General features: G+C 41.7%; 1 non-coding gene across 1 annotated transcript; it reads right to left on the bottom strand.

The window, feature by feature from the left end:
* Positions 1 to 497: 497 nt before the first annotated feature.
* Positions 498 to 572, bottom strand: Trnat-ugu (transfer RNA threonine (anticodon UGU)). The gene has a single exon. It is a non-coding gene; the product is annotated as a tRNA-Thr (tRNA).
* Between the last annotated feature and the right edge of the window lie 8,408 nt (positions 573 to 8,980).

Here is an 8,980-nt window from a genome sequence, read left to right as displayed (position 1 = left end):
ATTTAATGTCGCTGAAAACGAATCTGAAGTCAGATTTTCAATATTCAAAACAGCTAATCCAATACGGAGGGCAACCGATTATGTTTTGACCAATTTTTACCAAAAATGTATTTTCGTTATTTACGTTTAGTCTGCAAGTCAAGGAGTATTTATCAACCCTTCCTCTACCTCTGATTGTTCCTAGACAGCAACTTCCTGTTCTTCTTGGCAGGAAAAGCCGATCTGTCAAAGCTGGATATGCAGCACTCGGCAGCCTGCACTTGATATTCGTCCGTATTTTCGGTGAGTATGTTTGCATGCATTCTGCAGTATGAATCATTTTGAGCACGTGCGACACGGGACGAGTTATCATCTACATCTATATGGATACCCTGCAAAACACATTTAAGTGCCTGGCAAAGGGTTCATCGAATCACCTTCACAACTGATAATTAATTGAAACCCTCAGCTGCCGACAGGTGTTGTTGATATACTTCGATGGGGACAGCTGAAAAGTGTGCCCCTACTGGGACTCGAACCCAGAATCTCCTGCTTACAAGGCAGACGCTCAATCCATCTGAGCCATCGAGGGCACACATGAACAGCACGACTGCAGGAATTTATCCCTCGCACGCTTCCCGTGAGACTCACATCCCCAACCGTCCACAATCCGCATACGTAATGTACTTAATAGGTATTTGTCCATCCACTCATTACTGGCTCACACTAAGGTGACGATTCCCGTAAGAGTTCCGGCAACCTGTGCGCATTCGCACAGACGAAGGTCAATGGCTGGGTAACGTTTAACCATAGATATGAAGATAGTAACTGCTCTCGAAAGAACAGGCGCCACTGACGACCTTGCAACTCTTCTAGAATACATGATAGACCGGCCGATGTGGCCGAGCGGTTGTAGGCGCTTCAGTCGGGAGCCACGCGACCGCTACGGTCGCAGGTTCAAATCCTGCCTCGATCATGGGTGTGTGTGATGTCCTTAATTTAGTTAGGTTTAAGTCGTTCTAAGTTCTAGGAAACTGATGACCTCAGATGTTAAGTCCCAAAGTGCTCAGAGCCATTTGAACCATCAGTCCCTATGTTTACACACTACTTACAGTAACTTATGCTAAGGACAACACACACACAACCATGCCCGAGGGAGGACTCGAACCTCCAACAGGGGGAGCCGCGCGAACCGTGACAAGGCGTTGGACACATGGCGGGTACCCCGCGCGGCTCATGGCAGCCGTGACACTGCTTCAAACAATGGACTGTAGAAACTTTTGTAAAGCACGGATTAAAAAAAAAACTTTCTGTTCCAAGAGTCTAGACAAGTACACCTTTAAAAAATGCAACTACAAAGAAATTGAATTTTCGAAAATTTTGAATGAGAACCTGTCCTTATGGAACACCGTTGATCAAATGTCACAGGGATTATATACTCAGGTTTCACATGTGGATTAACACTTTCTAATCAATATCCGGAATGAGCAGGGCTTAAAACTTTGAAGAGTTAAATTTCAAGGGCCGTTCTCTTGTATGCAAATAGTTTCACAGTAGAAATTTCTCTAGTTTTATTTATTAATTAATTTATTTATTTTTTGCTGTAGGTAAAGAAGGATAGCATTGTGAGGAGGGGGAAGGGGGGGGGGAGGAATCTTGCAATTCTTGGAATTCTCAGTACAGAATTTTTATTCATTACGAGATTCTTAGCCACTTGCAGAAGTGATTTCGAGTGATTCTGCAAAACTTTTCCTTTAGCCAATCGTAGCAACTATAGGATTCCGTTCCTGCTGCATGACATGTCTCGGAACTTAAACTGACCAACTCATTTGCATAAAGAGCTAGCTTATCATCCGCTTCTTTACTTGCGTAGACCGTTCATGGTCTGCAAAGAATTTTTTTCTTTAATCGTTTTTTTATGTCTTTTATAAACTGCAACACTTTCTAAACTTTCTAAACTTAGCGCCGTTGAAGCATGGTCTTTTACTGAATGATCAAAAAGCAATGCTGACAGCTGGAGTCCAAGGTTTTTGTTAATCAAGCCGTTTGTATTCTTGTGGTGATATCTCCGTACAGTCTTTCATTCCCTAACGCATATTTCTTTATATCTAATTGAGAAGTGAAATACCGGTTTTCATAGATGCAGATTTAAAATATTTTAATATAACGCAATAAATATTTCATTAAAATTTTCATCCCCTTATGCTCGAAGTTCCAAAACCAGAAAAACACGTAGTTTTTAAAAATTGTAACATATTAGCCGAATACGAATTGTCAGATATATTTAGCAATCCTTTCATAATGAACCATTTTCTGAAACATCTCACACCCTTTAGGGGTTGGGTTTCAAAAACAATTAAACACGTATTCTTCTATTTAGAGCCGAGGAGCCAAATTCAAATCTTCATCCATTTAATTCTAAAAATGCTTTCATAGTGAAATATTTCATAAAACATTACATCCCCTATTTCACTCTATTAGTGAGTTAAATTTCCAAAAGCAACGAAACACATTTTGTTTACATCCAACCGAGATGTCAAATACCTATTTTCATAGATGTAGCTATAAAAATGCTTCAGTAGTTCTTTAATAATGATTTATTTTCAAAAAACCTTCACTAATTATTTTATCCCCCAATGGAAGAATTTCGGAAAATGCTAAAAACCTGTTTCTTTTTTGTATCTGACTGAGACACCAAATGTCAATTTTCGTAGTTTTGTAGTTATAGCTTCAATAGGGACATAGGGACATATTTAAAAAAAAAGACTTTCAACCCATGTTTCACCCCCATAGGAGTGAAATTTCGAACAATCTCTTCTTAAATGATGCTTTCAGCGTAAGATTTACACCTTCATCAAATTTCAAGTCCGTATACTTTGCAGGTTGGGCTGGAAGGCTATGGGTCAGTGGAACCTGTGCCCCTATTGCACCTTCTTGGAGGTTGTAGTTCCAAAAACAGTGAAACACGTAGTTTTCAATAACACAATATTCATAGATTTCGCTTTAAAAACTCTTTCGCACTGAAATACTTTCATAAAACATTACATCCTATATTCCACCCTCTTAATCGTTGAATGTATCAAAAACAGGTTTTCATATATTTCATGAAACATTTCATCCTCTGTGATATGGGGTATGGTAGTGACACACCAAAATCACAATAGTAATCCGTTGTAGTTGCTACATATTTTATTACAATCAAAAGCATTATAAAATCACAAGGCCAGATCAGTTGGACAAATAATAAATAAATTTTGTTAAGTGGAACGAGACCCATAAAACTTGAAATTTGAATATGACTAGGTATATATACTTAGGTAAAGCTTTACTTAAATAGCACAAATGTCCATAAAATTCATAGCAGAACTCTCACTACTTGCAATCAGGGGAGAAACAGATTAAGCGTAAGAATACAGATATTTAACGTTCGGCTTGCCAACTTTCCTAAACAAAACTGTATAAAAATGACTAAAACAATTAAGGGGGTCCTTTAATTTTGACTAAACGGACCTTCAAATTTACTTACTCAGTTGATTAATCAACAATATTCTTAGAATGATTACAACTAGAACATGACTATATGACAATACCCTTAAAATAAGGTTGCTTCAATATTTCGTGTGAATTGGCGATAGACGCGAGCAGACCAAGGATTCAAATCAATACAAGAGATCCACGAGGCAGAGAATGACATAGAAATATACTCAACATGGCAATGCAATTGAACTTTGGATGCTATAGTTCAGCACCGGAAAGATGGAATCACGCAAGAGTGACAACATAACCCAAGATGAAAAGGAGAGGACATGGCCTCAAATATCTCTCTGCCGCCGTGGTGCTCTGCTCCCAGTATGCTAGCGTCGACCGCTGCCAGTTATCTCTAACACAACACACATCAAGAGCAGACAATTTTCTGAGACATAAACTACACAACCCTATCTGGAGAACAGGTGAGCAATACAACTGGACTGAAACCAATGAGCCTCCGTGAGTTACTTGGCCAGTGCCAGCCCTCAAACTTTGATTAATAAGATCGCTAAAAATCATACCGAAGTTAAGATGACGAGACTTATCTCCAGGTTCGCCATATTAGTGGCAGAGACAATGAATTGGCGACGCTCTTATCCGTATGTTCGCGGCAGAGTCTGGGGAAGGCAAGGGCCACGTGGAGCCGGATCTGGGGGTCAATTTCCTTCTCTCCGAGACACCCGGTTTCTTCTGCGACTTAGCCGGCAAACAGGCCGAGGACCCCGGGTGGGGACCGATTCGGCAGCAGTTGGCGGATGGCGAGGTCTTCGGGGGGTGGGGTGGGCGGGGGGTGTCTTGTGTAAAGGGGAAGACAACCGTGGTGAAGGGAAGGTCTGTATTCCACAGGAACGAGTTAGCATGGTACTCAGATATTTCCACGATTCGGCGGTAGGGGATCATTTGGGGTTCTACAAGACCTTGAACAGAGTTCGGGAACACATGTTTTGGCCCAACCTATATGGCGATGGCATGCGATTTGTTGGCAACTGTGTCCAGTGTAAGCGCGGTAAGCCCGATGTTGGGCCGCACAGAGAACTACTACAGTCGGTTAGCGAGCAGTGTCCTCTGGACCGCGACTCAAAGATCGAAACATCGATCGACGGAAACTGGCGCCAGAAACGCAACAGCTCACTCTATTTCATCCCCTTAGGGGTTGAACTTCCAAAAACACGAAAATACGTATTTTCTTATTTGTAACCTTGAAGTCAAATACCAATTTTCGTAGATATAGCCTTAAAAATACTTCCATAGTCCTTCCATAATTTTTTATCTCAAGATAAAATGTTCACCTACTATTTCACCTCATAGAGGTTAAATTCCCAATAATACTGGAACACATATTTCTTTATTTCTGACCTAGAAACCAGATACAAATTTTCGTCTGCCTAGCTTCAAAATTACCTTAATAGCTACATGTTTCAAAAATCCTTTCATTTCCTGTGTATCCCCCTTAGAGGTGGAATTTCGAAATATGCAGTATAAGCGGTATAAGATCAACAACCTTTCCAAATCTCAAGGTTTATTTTCCTTGGCGGTCTGGACTGTGTGAATTTCATAGTAATGGCCTCCACACACACACACACACACGCACACACACACACACACACACACACACACACACACACACACACACACCACTAACAATGCCACCACCACCTCCTGGGGAAATTTCTGCAGACGCCCTTGTTCCACTGCAGTCATATTTTGCCGACGACCTACATTTAGCAGCGTGGGAGGGATAGTGTCGTGCAACAGACAGTATACTCAGTAGACAACGAACTGTTCGTTGTGAAATCAGGGACATAGGAACCGAGACTGACACAGAAGGTGCTGAAGGTGAAGCACACTAGACTCGTGTCTACCACGGCTTCAAATAGTATCGATTTACTATGAACGGAAGTTCCGAAAAGTGAGCAAGTAATTTTACAGTAAATTCAGTACCGATGGTGAGGATATACAACGAAAAACATTTCTATAATATTTCAGAAATAATGAAACATTCCACTCAAGTCGCGCGGCAGAAAACGCAATGGATATGCTTGTACTTAAGACGGAAGGCCCTACGTGCTTACGCAGGCTTACGACAGATCGCAAAATTCGGCAGTAGGCGTAAGCCAACCTCTTGTGCTGCCATCTGTTATTGATGCCAGGCATCAAGGTCTCAGTAGTTCGACCATCCACTGGAGAGTAGTTGCTTTATAAGTACTCCGTCTTCAGGCCACGAGTGACCTACTGGGACAGCACCATCCGACCGCCGTGTCATCATCCGTGGAGGATGTGAACAGGAGGGGCGGGGATCAGCACACTGTTCTCCCGGTCGTTATGATGGTTTTCTTTGACCGGAGCCGCTACTATTGGGTCGAGTAGCTCCTCGATTGGCATCATGAGGCGGCCTGGATGATCACCCATCCAAGTACCTTCAACGCCCGACAACGCACTTAACTTCGGTGATCTCACGTGAACCGATGCAACCTCCGCGGCAAGTCCGTTGCTGCAGATATTTTAGAGTAGTTGTTACGTTTCATAATTATCTAGTTTACGGGGAAAATGTAAAAAAGGCGATTGTCACCGAAGCTACAACTAATCTGAATTTCTGGTTAGTTATCAAGTGGTCTTATGTGCAAGCCTGATTTTTTCATCCTTTGCGGTGGGAATGATTCAAACCCGTCATGTTCTTCTTATGAGGTGTTCTATTTATTTTGCACACAATGATCGTTTGTAGTTGTGTTGAGTTACCACCTTGATAAATTTTTGGATGGCGCACGTATCATAACTGAGATCTGCGCTTGCGCTTAATGGCTGAAGGTCAATTAGCGTAATGAGTAGTAGCGAATGTTATAGTAACATGTTTGTAAATTATTTCAGGTAAATTACCTTAGTAGTGTAATATTATCAGTATACCAGTACAGTATGTGGGCCAATTACGTTAGTCATGGAATACTATCCGTATAAGACTATGTCACCTTGATGTCCCGGAATTTGCTTCAATTTTGGAATCCACGAAAGAACTGGAAATTTTCCTTTACACAGCTTTCCATATAATTTCTATTACAGTGATTCAGTCTTGTCTGTCACTCGACTTTTCTGACTGTGAAATAAATTCTATCGCTCATGTGCTTATTACCTCTTCGTGTTTCCATTTGCCGATATTGCGCATAAACACATACATATCTCAACGTTGCTATGTACATTGATGGAACGACACACTTTTCTGTGGCGACACTGCAGTTTAGAGATAGAAAAACCAATCAGTTAAAACGACATGGGTATTTTAGTTCTGAATAACCGATGTCTTTCGGTATTTGTCTGCTCTCGGTTATAATAAGTATCTTTTTATATTTTCCTGATAACCACGTAAAAACAGATATACCAATTAGCCACAGTTGTCGTAGTAAAATTTTTAGTTTTCAAATAAACCTTTTTTAAAAAAGACGAGTAATTTTTATTCGTAAGATTTCCATAGCTCTTAAATACTGCGTTATTACAGAAAAAATGGGAAAAGTGATGTATGCCACTTTAATAACACTGCTGATAGAAACGAGCAACAAGTGAATTGGTCCAACATTGCCGAGACAATACTGTGCCTGTTATACAAGCAGTGCGCGAGAATGGACGCAGTTTCTCGCTGTTGTCGAACGTCAGTTGTAACACAGAATGGCACCATCTGGAAGCCTGGAAGTATTTTACGATATGCAGTACGAGTGAAGCACAATGGTCGATTTGGTCGACTTGCGACATCATACAAGGAAAAAAGCTAAAATTTTACAAATCATTCATAGTTCGGGATAAAAATAGAAAGTGCCTGATCTGCTGCCTGTGTCTACGATATCTGCTTTTAGCCGTTAACAGAGAAATTAAAACGAAAAAGAGAGTTCTCCTGCCGCAGTTTTCACTCTTTATCGCTGGATTATACGTAATGCCCGCATAGTGCTGTGATAACCGATTTAAATATAATTTTTGAGCAGAGTTCTAAAAACTAAAATCAGTAGGATAATACTGGCAGTTTTCTGTGGTATAGAAGTACTCGCTATATTTTGAGAGAAACAGCGAACAGCGGACAAAGTTTTATTGGACTATTTAATTTAAAGAAATTAGAATTATATTAATACCGTCAGTTGCTCACGGGCGTTGATAAATATGAACGTGGACAAGTGAAAATGTGTGCCACGACCGGGACTCGAACCCGGGATCTCTTGCTAAAATGACAGACGCTCTATGCATCTAGGCCACCGAGGGCACAGTGTATGGTTCGACTGCAGGGACTATCTCGCGCACGCCTCCTGCGAGACTCACATTCTTACCTTGAATGTCCATACACTACAGTCGTAGAGTCCCACTCCAACACACTCATTCCTCGTGGAAGACATGTCCATATCCATATAAGTATATGGTTCTGGCAATACCAGCCATGACCTTCTTCTGTGAAGATGCACAAGTATTCCCCGAACTGTTACGGGACTTGGTAAGAATGTGTTCCACGAGTAATGAATGTGTTGGTGTGGGACACTACGAATGTAGTGCGTGGACATGGAAGGTGAGAATGTGAGTCTCGCGGGAAGCGTGCGCGAGATAGTACCTGCAGTCACACTATCGTCTGTGCCCTCGGTGGCTCAGATGGGCAGAGAGCCTGCCATGTAAGCAGGAGATCCCGGGTTCGAGTCCCAGACAGGCACACATTGTCACCTGTCCCCGTTGATATATATCGACACCCGCGAGCAGCTGACGGTATTAATATAATTCTAATTTCGTTCTGGACGGCTGCAGGTCATCATAAATGTATTTGACGTTTTGATTCCATTTATCAAGAAACTGAGAAAGTAAAAATTTTTATCTTTGTTTGATTTCTACGTTCACAAGAGGAAATAATGTAAATAAAATACTGAAAATCGGTTATTACAAGAACTGGTATTGTGATGGGCTTTAACAATTGGGTTAAAGTGAGGCTGGGAAACTGATAAGAGCCGAAAACCAGTTGTTTGAGCGATAACCGACATTCCCACTGCTGTTGTGAGTGGTAAGATTGACGCGCAAGGACATCTAGAACAGTTTCTCAGAAAGGTTACTGCAACTCTGATGTTCTCAAAATGAACGGGCCAGCCATTGGCGTCCGCGAGGGGGAAGGGGAGGGGGAGGGGAGGAGGTGGGGAGGGGAGGATAGGCAAAAGGGCACTTTCACCCGTCGCCCCTAACCATCCTTGGAATCTGGAGTAAAGAGTTTTTATTCGTTACAGTATACTCATACTCTTCCAGATAAGAATTCTCCACAATACTGCTAAACCTTAGCTTTGGCCAGTTGTAGCGCTTATAGAGTTAGGGTCTTGTAGCTTGATGCACCTCATAACTGACCAGCTGATTTGTACACAGAGTGCCAGTTTCAGAATCATGCACTCCAGCCCCGACGCGCCTTCCCCCCTCCCCACCACTGGAAATATTTCTGCAGACTCCAGTCTGCCACTGTGCATATATTTTGATA

The sequence above is a fragment of the Schistocerca gregaria genome, unplaced genomic scaffold, assembly GCF_023897955.1.
Source record: "Schistocerca gregaria isolate iqSchGreg1 unplaced genomic scaffold, iqSchGreg1.2 ptg000067l, whole genome shotgun sequence".
NCBI classification, from domain to species: Eukaryota; Metazoa; Arthropoda; class Insecta; order Orthoptera; family Acrididae; genus Schistocerca; species Schistocerca gregaria.
Note: the sequence above shows the minus strand (reverse complement) of the source record. Positions and strands in the feature narration are given on the sequence as shown.